Raw genomic sequence first — 15,682 nt, forward strand, 5'->3', positions numbered from 1 at the left:
GCGAAAGTCGGAGGAGCCGAGCAAAGGGGGGAGAAGGTCGATCCCCGGGAAATGAACTTCCATTCTGGCCCTTCCCGTCGAAAATCCCGCGCCCCACGCGCCATCTTGCCCTCGGCTATCTCCCTGACCTTCCGCCGTTTTCGCACCTGCCCCTCTACCCGGAATATCGACTCTGACAAGTTTACTTGTTGCTCGTCCGCCCATAAACCGACATTTCAGGCCCCTAAGAAGCCACGTACATACATACATACACACATATATTCATATTTTCTTTGTTCAGTCGACCAACTGTTCCGAGTGTCGAGCACGGAATTCTAGGTTAGGTTCGGCCGCAGTGTTTACATACAACCCAAGGAAGGTATACGTGGAAATGTTGGTTTTTATTCGTCATACTGGAGAACCGCTGGGGGGGGGGGGGGGGGGGGGAATTTCGGTCCCTTCCCCAAACCCGGTTGGCCGCGGTTCGATCGGTTCGCGCGCGCGAAGGGCCAGCGCGCGACGCCGGGAGGGGGAAGGGAGCGAAGGGGAGGGGGCGCGTGGGTGCCTCTCGTGGGCCGGCTCGCGGCTGTCACTTGTCAGTCGGCCGCGAGCGCTCGTCCCGGGTGGGTCACGTAACCGTGTCCGTCCGCCAACGCTGCGCGTCTCCTCGCGAGACCACCTGCTTTCTCCGCCGTGTCTCGCCGTTCGAATCTCGCGTGCACCCGCGAATGACGCCGTCGGGTCGACGCCTCGCGACTTCTCGAGAATGCCCGCCGTCCACTTCGGAGCGTCTCCACGTGCGCTCACGACGCGGCACGTTCGACGCGCGAGCGCCGCGCCGGTGCGCCATTGCGATTAATCGATCCGCCGGCACGTGAATCACGCACGGCGTCCCGCAATTTTCGAATATTACCTCGCGTCGACTTTTAGCGATCGCTCGATATACCCTTCGAGATATCGATCGGGCCGCCATCTTGCCGGCGCGCGGATCCGCGCGATTCGGGCAGTGCGCTCGTGTAGATCGAGGGGAGAGGAGAGGTAGTTATCAAGGGTGGAAAGTGTGTGGAAATTTCGAGTGCGTTTTTACCCTCTTAGTCGGATATCCGGATCTACCGAGACTGCGATCGTCCCGCTGCCAGGTGAGTCCTCCCGGAGACGCAGGTGGTCTCCGTGGTTTATTTTTAGCGCTAACAAGGGGATGTGAAAGCGGCCATCCGAGGAGTCAATCGTTTATGGAACTTTTCTTAAAACTTGGTGTACCAAATCGTTTCAAACTTCACACCGTGGACATTAAGGCTATAAGAAAGGTCCCGATACTCGTGAGATATCATTTTTTGTAAAAAAAAAAATTTCGAAAATATCGAGACAAATTTAAGAAAAAAATTCACATTTTATGGGTATCATGACCTTCCTTATACCCCCTTTGCCGAGTTCGGAAACGATTCGATGCACTCGGTTCGTAGAAAAGTTTCATAAACGAGACCTCTATTACGCCACTTTTACATCACCTTAAGGACTCGGCGAAGTCGAATTCCGGAAATTCCCCCCCCTCTCTCTCTCTCTCTCTCTCTCTCGGAGGGCCCCCCAGGGAATTTAGAGCGAATTCGGCCGAGCATCGAGTCCGCCTTCGCACGTGACTTGGGTTTAGAGTGGCGCGCTCCATGGACGAACTTCACGACCTTAGTTTTGACTCCGATGCACTTGCAACTGCAGTTGTCTGGAAGGACAAACGGGGAGGAGGAGGTACTCGAGTCCTATTGCTCGCAACTCGTGTACAAATATCCATATAAAATGATCCGTCCACGGGGCGCCTCGCGGCCCGCTTCGGAAATTCGAGAAGCCGCAAGGTGAGGTTAGGAAGTCCTCCGACGAGGGTCGAGGCTTGCTTTATATTTTCTTTATTTAAACGAAAGTAAAAGGAAAAAAAAAAGTAATTGTTTCTGGTGGTTTTTATTCTTTACCTCGAATTCGCCTCATGGGCTCTTGTCGGATAAACATGGAGCCGTGTCCGCTCTCGAGCCTCGGGTTTTTCCAAATTTATTTTACAGCCGTTTATTAAATTAGAATCTCCTCCCGCGTTTCGTCTCCCCTCCGGGATAGACGGGACTCGAGTGGCGCGAGGATAAATAATAAACAAGGCGACACGCATTCCAAAACACTCGGCAATACCTTTCGTCAAATTATACCGAATGTTTCTGCCTCGACGTGTTTATTTCTTCGGACTTTTCGAACGGCCAGCTCGGACTCGTTTCCGGGACAATAAAGGCGAATCGCGTCATCGCTGGAGAAATTTCCGACCCGCCTTGCAGCGATTCGTTTCTTTCGAGGGCTGTTTTTTTTTGTTGACGGGCATTTATACGTACGCAGTGGTTTTCGCCGGCAAAGTGTGCCGAATCGCGAGGGACAAATATCCAGCCCGGGGTTTACACCTTGCCGGGTACGCACCTGTTGTTCACGTGAGTCAGAGCCGAGCTCTCGAGCGCGCCAGAGCTACTATCCGTTTTTCCGTCCTTTTTCTTTTTTTTTTTTTCATTCATCCAGACTTTCGTATACAGGATGCTTCCCGCAATTCGGCATTTCACGAAACGAACGATAGTGCAGGGCAAGATGTCCACGCGAATTCGACGGAAGGCTCGTATGCTTAATTTCCGATTGTTCAAATTATTTCCAATTATTCACATTTATACTTAAATATTATATTCAGAAGTAGCTGATAAATTAGAGATCGGATTTGTGGAAAAATGGCCGACTTGGGAGAACACCCTGTTCGGTCATTCGGACGCACCGATGTGCGCGCTCACGGCAGAACTCACTCTACGGCTCTTTAATATTCGCATTGCATAAGAGAGGGGCTTCAAGGGGAGACGGAGAAAGAGGCGAAAAAAGCAAGGGAGAGGGACGGACAAAGAAAAACAGTCGCATCGGATCTCGGGAGCGAGCCGTGTTCCGCTCGAGTTTTCGCTCGCTTCTTCTTTTTATTTTTTTTTCTATCTCCCCTCTTTCCCTGGTTTTCGCGAGGCAATCGATCCTCTCTCTCTCTCTTTTTCTTTTCCCCGTTGAAGCGTCTTCGCCGGGACTCTCTCGACCCCGGTTTGTTTTGGCCGGCCGTTTTTATCGGCCCTGCGACGCCGCTCACGTTTGTCGGCGAGAACCATACTCCTTGTCTTTGTTTTTTTTTCTTTTTCTTTTCTTTTCCTTTCCTTTTTCTTTCTCCTAGCTTTAGAATCGACGGGCCCACGTGGTCGAGGTCGAGCTGGGAATTTGGAGTGGGCCTGGCGCCATGTTCGGGTTCGACCGTTCCGAGAAGAACCCCAAGAGGCCCTCTTAGGGCCCATTAATCTTCGAATTTCCCGCCCGGACCTTGGCCACGGCTCGGCTTGGATTTCCTCTCGTTTGCAGGCTCTCGTGCGACTAATGACGACTTAAATGAAATTCGACTGAAAAGACTGGGTATATGACAAAATGATACGCCACGAGGGGAGATCTCGCTCTCAAGATTGATCAATTTTCGATATTTCTCCTGATAGCATTTTGGGACCTCCCTTTGTCCGAGGACAAAAGGGACGCGGAAGGTCTAGTTAACACGCACGGGGAAATCCGGGGGGAGTTTAATCCTTTCTTCTGGGCTTTCACTATCAATTAAGGGCTCGTCAGCCTTTCAGGCGTCTTTTACGGGCAAATCGACTCGGCTCATGGCGGCACCTCTGCATTGTCCCACCGGAATACTAAAATGCGACATAAGCGCGGCTCTTGCCTAGACCCGGTATCCAATCTGATGTCTCTTTGTTTCCGCGCGAAGAGGGACGCGCGAACCTCCATTAATGTAGGTATCGGGTATGATTTTCGAGTCTTTGTTCGCGGGGCGCGCTATCAGCGATATCGAGAGTACCCTCGTTTCGAGAGAGTGACGAGGAAAATTGGTCCTGGTCTTTCGGATTCAGTTTTACCTTTTATATGAGGCCAAGACCGAGATTCTGAGACCAGGGCTCATTTTAAGCTACTCAAGGCAGCCTTTTAGGGGGGATCTGAAGGGGTAACACCACTCTAGGCTTTTGAAAAAATCCATGTTTTGGCTTAAACGATACTTTAGGATCATAAAAACAATATGCAGTTGATTCTATGGTGAAAAAAAAAAAAAATGTAAAGATTCAACATGTGTTGAATAAACCCACTGAAAGGAAATCCAATTCCTTTTTTCATACTCCCAAAATAAATCGTCAGAATTAGGTCTTTTTTTTTTCTGCCGCTAGAGTGGTGGTTACCCTTTAATGAAATTTGCGGTCCCTTATCCCGGAAATGTCCGTACCGAGGTTTCGGATAGTTCCTCGTAAAACCGAGGAACTATATAGACCGGAGGATAAAAAAAATCTTGTTTCGAGCTCGGCTAATCCATTCATCGCGGTTGGTACTTCGCGCCTCGGCGCAAAATCGCGGCGTTCGCACCTAGACGAGCCGTGGGAATTTCGGGGGAAAAAATACACCCGCTGGCCCGAGGCAGGCATAATTAATAACGTCAACGGAAGCCCGTACGCCGGGTCGAGGTTTTCCCTCGTGCCCCTTGAAATCCTACGGGAGGACGCACGCGTAAACGCGACGCACTCGCGCTTACATACGCGAACCGGTGAGAGGCGGCGGCTCAAACGCGGAGGCCGTGGTTCGAAAAAATTAGTTGACCCTTTTCAGGACCCCCGCGAACCGCGCGCCCTCGACGTGCGTTCGTCCTGTGGGCCGAAAACGCGGGTAGCGAGGAGAACGACCTAAGCGCGAATCCGAACAAGGATACCGGCAAGAAACAATTAACCCCTCTACGTCGATCGCGAGTGATAGCCCAACGTCCGATAAGTCGTCCCGTCGTAATCCCACAAATTGGTCCCGTAATTCTATCCACTGCCACGCCATCCTGAATTTCGTCCCCGTAACGAAGAACACGGTCGTGAACTGCGCGAAACGCTTAGACCCGATTTTACATGCTACGGCCCCTCCCGACACACTTTTGAAGCCCCTCGTGCGTTGGGCACAGTGGCACTCTTTATGCTCTGTTTTGAGGTTACCTCGAAAAGCGCCGTCACCGTTCGACGTCTCGCGACGTGCCGATTATGCCTACGGAATTTAATCGGGGTCGGATCAATCGGAACCGTCGGCCCCCCTTTCCTTCCATCCCCGCGGCCTTCTGCGCGGCAAGCGATTGCCCGTCGAGAAGTGGGGGCGAGCTCGATTTTTATTAAACTCCGAATTCTCCACTCGTCCCGATTCACCGGAAGCCGAAAGGGAAATCGAGTTTCGGGATGGGAAGTTATCCCGGAATCGAGCGGCTGCCTACGTCACCGGTCCATGAATTTTGCGGGCACGTGCGCCGAGCGGGTGCGCCGACCTCGTTAACCCGCGCAACGGTAATCCACGAGCGCGGTCTTGATCTAATTACTCCCGCGACATTCGTGACATTGGCATTCGTTGCACAATGCGCTTACTTCTCGTAATACCAATCCCTCAGTAATTGTCCACTCGGCCGGTTTGCGGGGGCGCTGCGAGCGGTTCGCTCGGTTAAATGTCGCGATCGGCTATACTTGCATCCGTCGAGAAGAAACGTCCTGCGGAATCTTCGACGTTACGACGGATCCTTCTCTTAGCGACTCCGCGACGAGATATTAGAAATCGAATGTACCGAGTCGCGGACGCGGCGTGCGATTTATGCGCGCCGGGAATGTCTCGCAAGGTGGACGCGTTCCTTCCTCACATCGCGAGTCCATTACCGTGCCACTGTTCTGGAAAATGGCGAGGTGTGCTGGAAAACTCGAGGGACGCGTCGGGGAGGGTTCACTGTGTTTTCTCTCTTTCTCACGGAGATTGGATCACCGATCACCTTGGTGAGAACTCGCCGATCTTGGACACCGAGTACACTTTGAGCGTGGTCGGGAGACTTCCAATATTATTTATTCCTGGGGGAAAGAAATTATCGTCGGACCGGGAATCATATTAATTTGTGGAATATGGGGATGAGCGGATAGGTGGCGGACCGGTGGTTCCGTAGGCGGAACCCGCAAGGGGCAATCTTCGCGGGTGGAGGTGGGAGGTCGGACGGAGGTACCGTGGTAAAGAAGGGACCTGCACCCCGAGCCGACTCGCGCGGTAATTGGCCAATTTGACTCGTTCCCTCTTGACCGTTCCACGTCGTTCCACGTCGTTACACGTCGTTCCTCGTCGTTCCTCATCGTTCCTCGTCGTTCCTTCGTTTAGCTCCTCCCCCGACGTTCCTTCCTGACGGTGGACCGAGCTTAAGTGACGAAACCATAAAGAGGAAGTCGTAAAGGAGCGAAACGAAGGGCCTCCGTCTCTACTCTGATTCATCGACTTCCGCCGTCGTTCCGGATCCCCGATAATCGATCCCATAGCGGATCGATCGACTATGCGTATCCCGGGAATCTCACGACGAATTGTCCCCGTACCCGTGTTCGCTTTCGCCCTCGCGACGCACTCCCGCACACGGGCGAGCGTGCACGCACATGCGGCCGACTCCGCGTTACGCAACCGGCGGAAAGCGCGACGCGTATGTAACGCCGACTTCCTGAGTAGCTCTCTCGGCCAGGAGCGTGCACGCGGCGGGTTCGCGCGCACACCGGCGACAGCGACCGAGGATCCCCAGGTGTTCCCACGACGGGGGAATTCTCCTTACCTTTATTTGGCTCAAGTTCGCGCCGTTAATTACGAGTGCAGCTGCAGCCTGCACTTTAGACCTTGATGCAGAAAAGAAAAAAAGATATCGAAGATATCGCCGTACCCTAGAGGATAATCGAGGCACATGAGCATGTAACGATTACCTACAGGTGCTCGGTAATTTTACCGTAATTATTGTAACCCCGTGGCAATGAATATAAAAAGTCAGGAAATCCCGATGACCACTGGGCAAATCCTGATGGAACATCTGGTACACGTGCGCATTATTAAAATGAGCATTAAAGTTGGAATTAAAATGCGAATTAAAATCATTCACAATGAAAGGGTCGGTCGCTTCTAATCAGCGTATCGATATTCCAACGATTTTATCGCATGGTATCAGGGCACCGGGGCGCTCCTCGACGCCGCTGAACGATTGCGGATCACGTCCTCGGTTAAAAGAAACCGTCGACGTTTCCTCGCGGCGGAGGCCGCGACGCGGAATCGCGGCTATCCTCGCGTTTCCGGGCTTCTCCTCTCTTTTCATCGGCGAGTCGGTGGCGTGTGGCCGAGATAGTCCCGAGAGCGCGTTTATCGACCTTAAATCCGCGGCGGGTTTAACGTCGATGCGTTTACGAGCGGGTCTCTTTCGCTTTCGAGCCGCGCCCGGTGGAAACGCGCGCGGATGTTTTTCGAAAGCGCAGTACGCGGCCGCACACCGGTCCGGTGGGTATGCGGAGGAAAAGGGCGCTCGCCGGGTCTAGGACGAGTTTCGGGGGGTCCCGGGGGATCGGATCGGGGACCGGGACCCCGCGTCCCGAAGGACTGTCCCATTGTCGAACGGTGGTCCATTTATGTCGGGAGTGCGCGAAAGAGGGGCCGGGATTTCGCCCGCGGATTTTCGGGCCCCAGATCTCGATTTGCATCCTAGAGCATCCTGGAGCATCCGAAACCGTCCGAAAGTCCTCCCGAGGGAAGCTTGGCCTCGATCAAAATCCCGCGTAACCAGGAAGAAAGGGAAAAGCTCGTCGCGTTTCCGGGCCTCCTGCCAAATATACACGGAATGGGTGCTCGTGCTCACCGCCTCGCTCTCATGAAAATTCCGGGAAAGTGGAGTTTGATGAATGGGTTTTGTATTTTTTTTTTCTTTTTTTATTTTTTCCAGGCAAAGTGGTAGACTCCTGGGGGGAGATGATGCTTCGGGAGGCGCGCCGTGGCGTTAGGATTATCCGGGGAATTTTAAAACGCCGAGTTCTCGAGGTGTCGGGCACCTTGCAGCGACGTAGGCCGCTCCCAGGAGCGCCGCACGGAATGGTATCGTGGATTGAATTAACGACGACCGGTTCTCTCTTTAACGAAATTGATCGGTCATGCGCTCGTCGTCGCGGCGTCTGCGAGCGGCCCTCTCATTCATTGTTTTTGCCGGTGATTGTAATTCCTATGAGACGAGTCCAGTTGAGTCGCTTAACGCGATTACTCCCGGACGCGATGGACTGCGGAACGGGGAGAGGCATCGATCGAGCGATTTCACGGGGCTTCGTGGCCTTGATGGGACGCTTTGATAGTCCACGGGGGAGCTTGTCCAGTCCAGACACTTTTTCGGGAGTGCTTCTACGTACTCGATTTTTTATGAGCCGCGCGCACTCTCTTGGTCCATCGCCTCGCGAGTACGCAGCGGACGAGGTCGCTGCTCCTCGTCAAACGGGGTTCCGACCGGATGGCCTGTCAAATTTCCTCCCGGTGTCCCTCATACGTAACCGACCACGTGGTCGGCAATTTACGGCGCCCGGGGGATGGGAGCCATCCGGGAGAGGCGATTCCCGCCGATCCTCGTCCAGCCTGGTCCCCCTTTACTCGAACCCATCCCAAATTCGCGCCTCCCGTCTGGCCGCTTTCCGCGTCTGCCTCGTCGGAGCGGATGTTTATCCTGGATCTCCCACGGGAGATCCGCGATACCCGAATCCCGGGAAGCCAATTCGTCCCGAGGGATCGTCCCGCGCCGATCGAGATCGCGGTTCCATCGGGCCCCCAGGGGTCGGAGGGGTCCCCTGGACCTCGATACTCCGATACTCTTCGATACTTTCTCCCCGTCGATCGGAGATACCTCCAACGATCGTGCCTTGGAACAGCGATTAGGATTTTCCTCGTCATCTGGAATTCCAGAGACGTTCCCTCGAGGTTCTTGAATTCTTCCTAGCGAATTCGAGGCTCATTTTACGAATTTTATGAGAGCTATATCCGTCTTCGTCCTATCTTCATCCTAAAGATAGTCGGGTCACCGTAAGACCAAGACCGAATTTGCTCGTCACTCAATTTGATCCCGGGAGAAAAGGAGGAACTCGCCGACCATTGCGCGCCGGCGAGGCGAGAAAGGCGCGAGGAAGACGCGAGACGAGAGACGGAGACGCGACACGAGGTTCCCTCGATTACCGCCAAGAATCGAGACGAGCGTGATGGACCCCATGGTAGGGACGAGCGGAGAGAGGGTATACGAGAGGAGAGACGTACGCACGCTCGACGTCTATTTCGGAGACTCGCGATTTATGCCGCGTAGACGCCTCGCCCTGAACATCGCGCGAGGGCCTCGCTCGCTGCAGCGACTTCTGCGCCGCGATTCGCTCCGCGGGGATCGGCCCGAATGATTTATACCGGGAGTGGAGAGCGTCACGACGTCGGCCCTGGATCCGATTATCCCTCGATCGCTCCTCGGCCCGCTCCGGGGCCCACGAACTGGATCCAGATCCAGATCCAGATCGAGACCCTCGCAGCCGGCGAGGCCCTGGAACCTGGAGAGGAACACCCACTCGTTGGATCCTCCTCTTCACGATTCTCCTTGGAATCGTGATAACGTTTCCGTGATATCCGTGGTATCCGCGACAGCCTTAATATTTCCCCCCACAAATGAGATTTTCATTCTCTCCTTGTATACCATTTTATACCGGTCGATCGATCGAACGATCGAGATATTATACCAGGGGCCTCTAAAGGGCATCTCCGATTAGTCGACCTCTCGATCTCGGGCCCATCGAGGAGGCGCCACGAGACGCCCCGTAAACCCGGTCGCGACGCCTTTACGATCGCATTTCTTCCCGCAAGAGAGACGGGAACAACTCGATGTCCTACTTCGCGATCGCCTCGGTTTATCGCTCTTTATCCCGCACCCTCTTTTCCTACCGTGGACGCATCTCTTGGAGAGCGGAGGGACGTCCTATCCCTGATGATATTCCGAGACGAAGGGACGACCCATGGAACCGTCCTCGTCGACAGGGATTCGACGATGACTGTCGAAGTGCCCACGAGAATGGCCCATTCCGTCGCAAATGACCTAGGGGACTGTTCGATTTAATTGTCGGTCGGTTGTTTCCCTATCCTCGATATTCCCTTCCTTGTTTTATGGTCTGCGACGATCCGCGAGGGTTCGTCCTCCCCGATTTTCTCTAAACGTGTTCCAGGCGACATGGGGCACGGGAAAAAAAAAAAAATAAAAAAGTACCGCTGTAAATTATCCCGAGGTTCGGCTGCACCGTTGCGGCATTGCGGTAATGCGGTATATACCTGACCGCTCCGTTGCATTCGCTGCAAGTGAGGAAAAAAAAAAAACGAAGAGAAAGAAAAAAATGGAGAAAAGGAAGAAGTCGCCCGTGCATTCCGTACTCTCGGGGCTAAATGGAGTTTTTTCTTTTTTTTTTATCCGCCACCGATGGGCAGGAAACGGCGCCGCTAAATTTATCCTCCCGGATTTTATTATTATTTCCTTTTTTTGTTCGCTTTAAACAGACACGGTTTCCCGAAACTATGAAACGGGAAGTTACGGCGGGGAGGGCGGCCATGATATTCCCTGCAGTTCTCTTTTTTAAACCCACCGGCATGGCGATATCGATACTACGCCGTCGTTAGCGGGCCCATTTTCCCTGGTTACGTTTTTTTTCCCCATTCTTTTTTTCTTTACAGTCGGGAATTACGGAGATAGGGTATTGGTAATTTTCAGGCAGCTGAGCATGAGGACCTTGGAGAGGGAGGGTGCACCACGGGTGCTTTATATACGCGAAGAGAGATGACAACTCTGGCCGCGAGGGACTCGACTCGTCGCGGCCATTAAAGTCTGGCTTTTCCCCCTTTCCTCCCGTTTTCCCCCCTTTCCTCCTCGTTTTACATTTTCTCCCGTCTCCTTCCTCGACGATGCGACCCGTGATCGCGTATTTGGCGACTTTGGAACATTGGAGATGGTCGGGAACGAGTCGTTAGGGGAACTTTCTTCGTGGAGTTGTTAAGGGATGATAGCGGGAAGGAAAATGGCGGACCACCCGTGCGGGGCGAACTTCGCGGAGGCACGCGAGAATACGTGTAAATCTGAAGAACCGCCTTGTAACCTCCGATGTCTTTCGCTCCATGGACCTCGAAAACCCGTGTTGGGATGCTGGGATCAACTTTTCCGAGGGCACTCTCCGAGGGCCCCGGTTTTAAAATCTACCGACGGGGAACTCGTTCGCGTAACTTGGGGGTTCGTGTCGAGAATCGACCACCTCGATTCTCGCGTGTTTTCAGAGCTCGATTGAACGCGCCGAAGCATTGCGTGACCAGTCGAGTGGGTACAAATCTTCGACTTGTATCGTTTCTGCTCCATCGGCTCCTGGTGCGAGAATGCACCCTCTTGGGCTCACCTCCGATGACGCACCTACACCTGCGGACAAATTGAGGTTTTATACTGGGTGGGGCGAAAGATTCTCCAGAATTTTTTTTTCTTCTTTTTAACATTTGGAACGAGGAGTCGTAATTTTACAAATCGATTGCCCTGACTGGTTAACGACACTTATCCTAGTTGATAAGATTCGGAGAAGAAAATTAGCCCCGATGGATTTTTTTTTAATTTTCAGATAATCGCGATGACTTTCGAAGCTAATTGCACAGGAGGTCGACTCTCTTCCTCCGGCGATTTTCTCCTCGGCAACCTCTTCGATCATCTACGGTCTCTCCTTTTTTGGCAAGCCATGGCGTGAAATCGCGCGAGATGCAAGTCGACGCTCCCATCCTCTCTGGACACTTTATTTGGGAAAAATCGACGAGGGAGGCTCTTTAATAAAAAGCTCCCCTTTGTTCCTGGGGAACGAGCCGAGGAAGGCGAGGATTGGACGAGGACCCTTTACGTTTTACGACGGGGTGTCGCGGCCCTCGGCGAGAATTTCGTCCAGAACGTGGATGACGATTTTTGGAGTCGCCATTGGGGGTCGTCGCGAGAAAGGGAACCACCCCTTGCGATTTTGAGTCGCTGGCCTCTCCTTGGGGTAGCCGGGGTCGACTCAAGGCAAGGGGTGGTTAAGGCACCATAGAGTTAGGGTAGGTTTCGGGGACGACACGAGGGTGGGTCTGAAACGCAAAGCCCTTTCGGGCGAAATCAGCCGAATGATTGAACCGAGGGAACATTAGTTACCTCGGCATAAGGACGTCTTCGAGGAGGATAAATCGATCCCCGCGAACAACCCGGACAACCCGGGGGAGGAAAAAGTGCTTTCACCCTCGGCTAGTTACGCCCGAAAGAGGTGGCGGTAAATTCGTCGAGGACCCCATTCGCACCCCAAATTGATATTTCCATGGTGATCCAAGGGAGCTTCAAAAGGAGCGCGTCTTGCTTTGTGCAATTCAATTTTCCTTTTTTGTTTTTTGTTTTTTTTCTTTTTCGGAAGGAATTCTTCCGAATTAATTCCTCCGATCGAATAGCCTGGGGTGATCAACGACCGCGTCGAAGCCGCCGGACGAGCCGATCGATTCTTCGTCGATATATCCTTACGGTCTCCCCGTGGAGCTCGCAATAAAGTCCGAGGAATCAATTTGCCTCGGGGACTTTACGTCGTCGGGGCAATCCGATAATGGCGGCCGCTTCCGGGATTCTAGTCGGCGGGGCTTTATCCCCCCTGCCTCGACTTATCCGGAATCGAATTTCTCCGGCGCCCTCGATCCTCGATGATTTTTCTCCTGACGCCGGGGACGAGAGTCCACTCGGTGGTCCATAAATCCTCCGCAGGCGGCCCGCAGGACGGAGGAAAAACGCGGAAGGAAGATCGAGATGAACGGCGCGGTTATATACCGGCCGGGAAATAAAAAGTACCGAAACGACGGCCGCGTTATTCCGGGACAAGGAGGGAGCGCATCCGTCTGTGCGACACCAACACCGTTTAGACGCGACGTTTAGGCCGCGTCGACGGATTTATCGCGCGGCCACGCGTGTCGACTGTAAATACCCTCCGTCCTAATTGCCGCACTCGACTAAGTGCGATTTCCTCGATTTCTTCGATTTTTATCTCCAATGGGAAGATCGACGGGTACCGTTCCGCGGTTTTCTTCCGCGAGCGGAAGCGGGTCAGTCGGGTCGACCTCGACGGCAGAACCGCGCGTAAACTCCGCTACCGCACCGCAATCCGGTCGCTACGGAGGGATACTCCGGGAGACCCGACATCGACGTTCATTCCGCTCGGGGACTCGGACTCGATCGAGATTTATCGATCTATCGACTCGGACGAGAGGAAAGCGTAGGTGATCGATAGAGACCGAGACGTCCGAGCCGGTTCCGAGTGGTCCGCGTCGAAACGAGATATCCAGACTCGATCGATTCCGGTCCGGACCGCAGGCGGGATAAGTGGGCCGCGATCGATCCAATTGATCCGCTTCGATCTGCCCTCGATGAGTCGCTTCGGCCTTTTTAAGTTTTTACCTCCCAACGTCTGGCCGGAAAGACGACACCGAGCTGGTGTCGTTTCCTTTAACGAGGACCTCGATCGGCCATCGTGGGATTTCTGGTATTTCCTTTTAAACTTATTCTCCTTTTCCCGCGACGAGCGACTCGTCGCGCCGTTTTCACCTGGGGTGATAAGGCCGAGTTTACACCGACTTCCGACGACTCGGAGAAATCGGCCGATAACGATAAGGCGCTTCCGGGCCGCGCCCCGAAGACTCGTCTAGGCGCCGTAAATCTTTTCTTCGGGGCGTCGCAAGCCCGAACAGGTGGAATTAGGGGGCGCCATAAACGAGCGCCCACCATAAGTGGAGCCGATAACCGTTATCAGCTCGTCGTTTCTTCGATTTCGTTCCGGCGTCTCGATGCGCACCGATTTGGTGCTCGGTACTTGATATGTATCCGGCACGGTTATTCGGTGCACCGAATCGGCCCGATTATTCGAGTAAGCCTGCCGGACACGTATGCGAATAATCGCGCTGATTACGCACTAAGTGCGTACCGTACCCACGTACCGAGTGGCCGAGAGTACGTTTTCGGAATCCGAAGTGACCGGCTCGAAATGCCCTCCGCGTATTTCCGGTCGCTTGACCGGGCTTTGTGCAATTTCGTTCCATATATATATGTGTACACATGTATTCGCGGTTTATCAGAAACGAGGTGACCTGATAGTGGATAACTTAAAAGGAGAGTATTCCTTTTTATTATTTTATTTCCTAAGAAGATGGATCCTGCGGTGCTCAAAAATCGGAATAAAGAGGCCACGAGTGGAGGAAGCCGAGAGAGATGCCCAGATACCCCTCCCCGTCGGCCTCCTTCTATCTTATAAAAGCTCCGGACAAAAAAGCTCTCCGAGCCCCCGAAGAAAACTATCATCGCGCGTCTCTCTCTCCCTTCCCGAAGAGATTCTCCACGAGGAAGCTATAAAGCACCTTTTGACTTCCGCCATCTCCCACTTCCGCGTTTCGAGACGTCGAAAGTATCGCCCCGGTTTAAATGAAGAAAAAGATAAAAGTGACGGACACGTCCTTCCCATCTCCTGTACTTCTTTTTTTTTTTGCCTGGTATCTCTTCCAGGGTATTCTTGAACCGCAGGATTTCATTTACCTCGTGGATGGCTTTAACCTCCTTTCTCCCCATTGTGTTCTTCCCACCGTCGGAAGCAACGGAGGGAAATATTACGGCGATATCCTGGGAGGAGGAAAAGTCGCACACCTCATCCCGTATCCTTCCTCATCCTCGAAGAAATCCTCCATAAAGGAGCCGGGGACCTGAAGAATGCCGCCTCTCTCTTTCTCTCTCTCTCTCTCTCTCCGCTATCTCTTGGGTTTGCCCACGGAGTTATCGCGCATGGGACGTACACCCTCGACAATAGCCTCGGAAAGAGAGAGAAACCGCGGTGGAAAGCGTGGAGGAGGAAGAGAGACGCACCAACTGGTAGGCGGAAAGGGCGAGGAATAAAGGGCGCGTGTTCACAAGAGTGATAGTACGTGCATCCAGGTTGAATGGAGTGAGCGAGACAGAGGGATGGGGAAGGGAGAGGACCAGAGAGAAAAAGAGCCAAAGTGTGAACCTGGAGTTTAGAAGTTAGGTGTATATCTGTCGCGATACGTGCCCACGCGGTTGCGAAGCCGGAATAAAGAGAGAGGGCGGGCGAGGGAGAGAAACGGGATCTCGATGAGGAACGAAGAGAGAAACGGAGAGAGAGAGGGAGACAAAGGGAGAAAACTGGGGTTGGGGCACCGGGACGCTGCATTGTGAACCCTGCACAAAGCCATTATTCGTTGAAGACGCTGGTTGCGCCATTTTGCGAAGCTGCACCCCCTGGCCGATATTTTCCTAGAGGAGGAACCCGAAGAGGGAGTCTCGATCTTCCGCGTCAGGGTGGCTCGGAAAATCCAGACGTCCTTCTCCAATTAAAGTCGCGTTTCATGCTTCACTCGATATCACGATATTATCGGGAATTCGAGAGGTTGAATCTTCCTTTGCGCTCGCCACCCTTTGGGGAAAGGATCGGGGTACTCCTTTTCGAGGTTAGGATGTCTTTTGCTCCGAGTTGGGGGAACTTAGAAGGGTTTTTCTACGCTCGGGGAAAGATTGAGGAAGAGACCGGGGGTGGTTTTGTTTGCGGATTGCGTTACTCCTTGCAGCACTTTCCTCCCAACTGGGGTGTTCCCAGGGAAATGAGGGGACGTCCCCGGGGGGGATTTCGCCGCCGCGTTGGGTCCGGGTCCTCCGGCCGAGACGTTTCGATGGATATCCGAAGAAACGTCTCGCAGGACTCGTCGCCGGGGGTTTAAGTGTTTCGTTGCGGTGGAAACGCCC

At 53.4% G+C, this 15,682-nt stretch overlaps 1 protein-coding gene across 1 annotated transcript in view; it reads left to right on the top strand.

Annotated features, from left to right (window-relative positions):
• Positions 1-598: 598 nt before the first annotated feature.
• LOC105703016 overlaps positions 599-15,682 on the top strand; it is a gene marked incomplete at its 3' end in the record, with an annotated part of 37,082 nt that continues 21,998 nt past the window's right edge. The window contains exon 1 of the mRNA XM_012431060.1: positions 599-1,118. The remainder of the gene's footprint in view (positions 1,119-15,682) is intronic.

This window comes from Orussus abietinus, unplaced genomic scaffold (genome assembly GCF_000612105.2).
Source record: "Orussus abietinus isolate OABI.00-Male unplaced genomic scaffold, Oabi_2.0 scaffold175, whole genome shotgun sequence".
NCBI lineage: Eukaryota > Metazoa > Arthropoda > Insecta > Hymenoptera > Orussidae > Orussus > Orussus abietinus.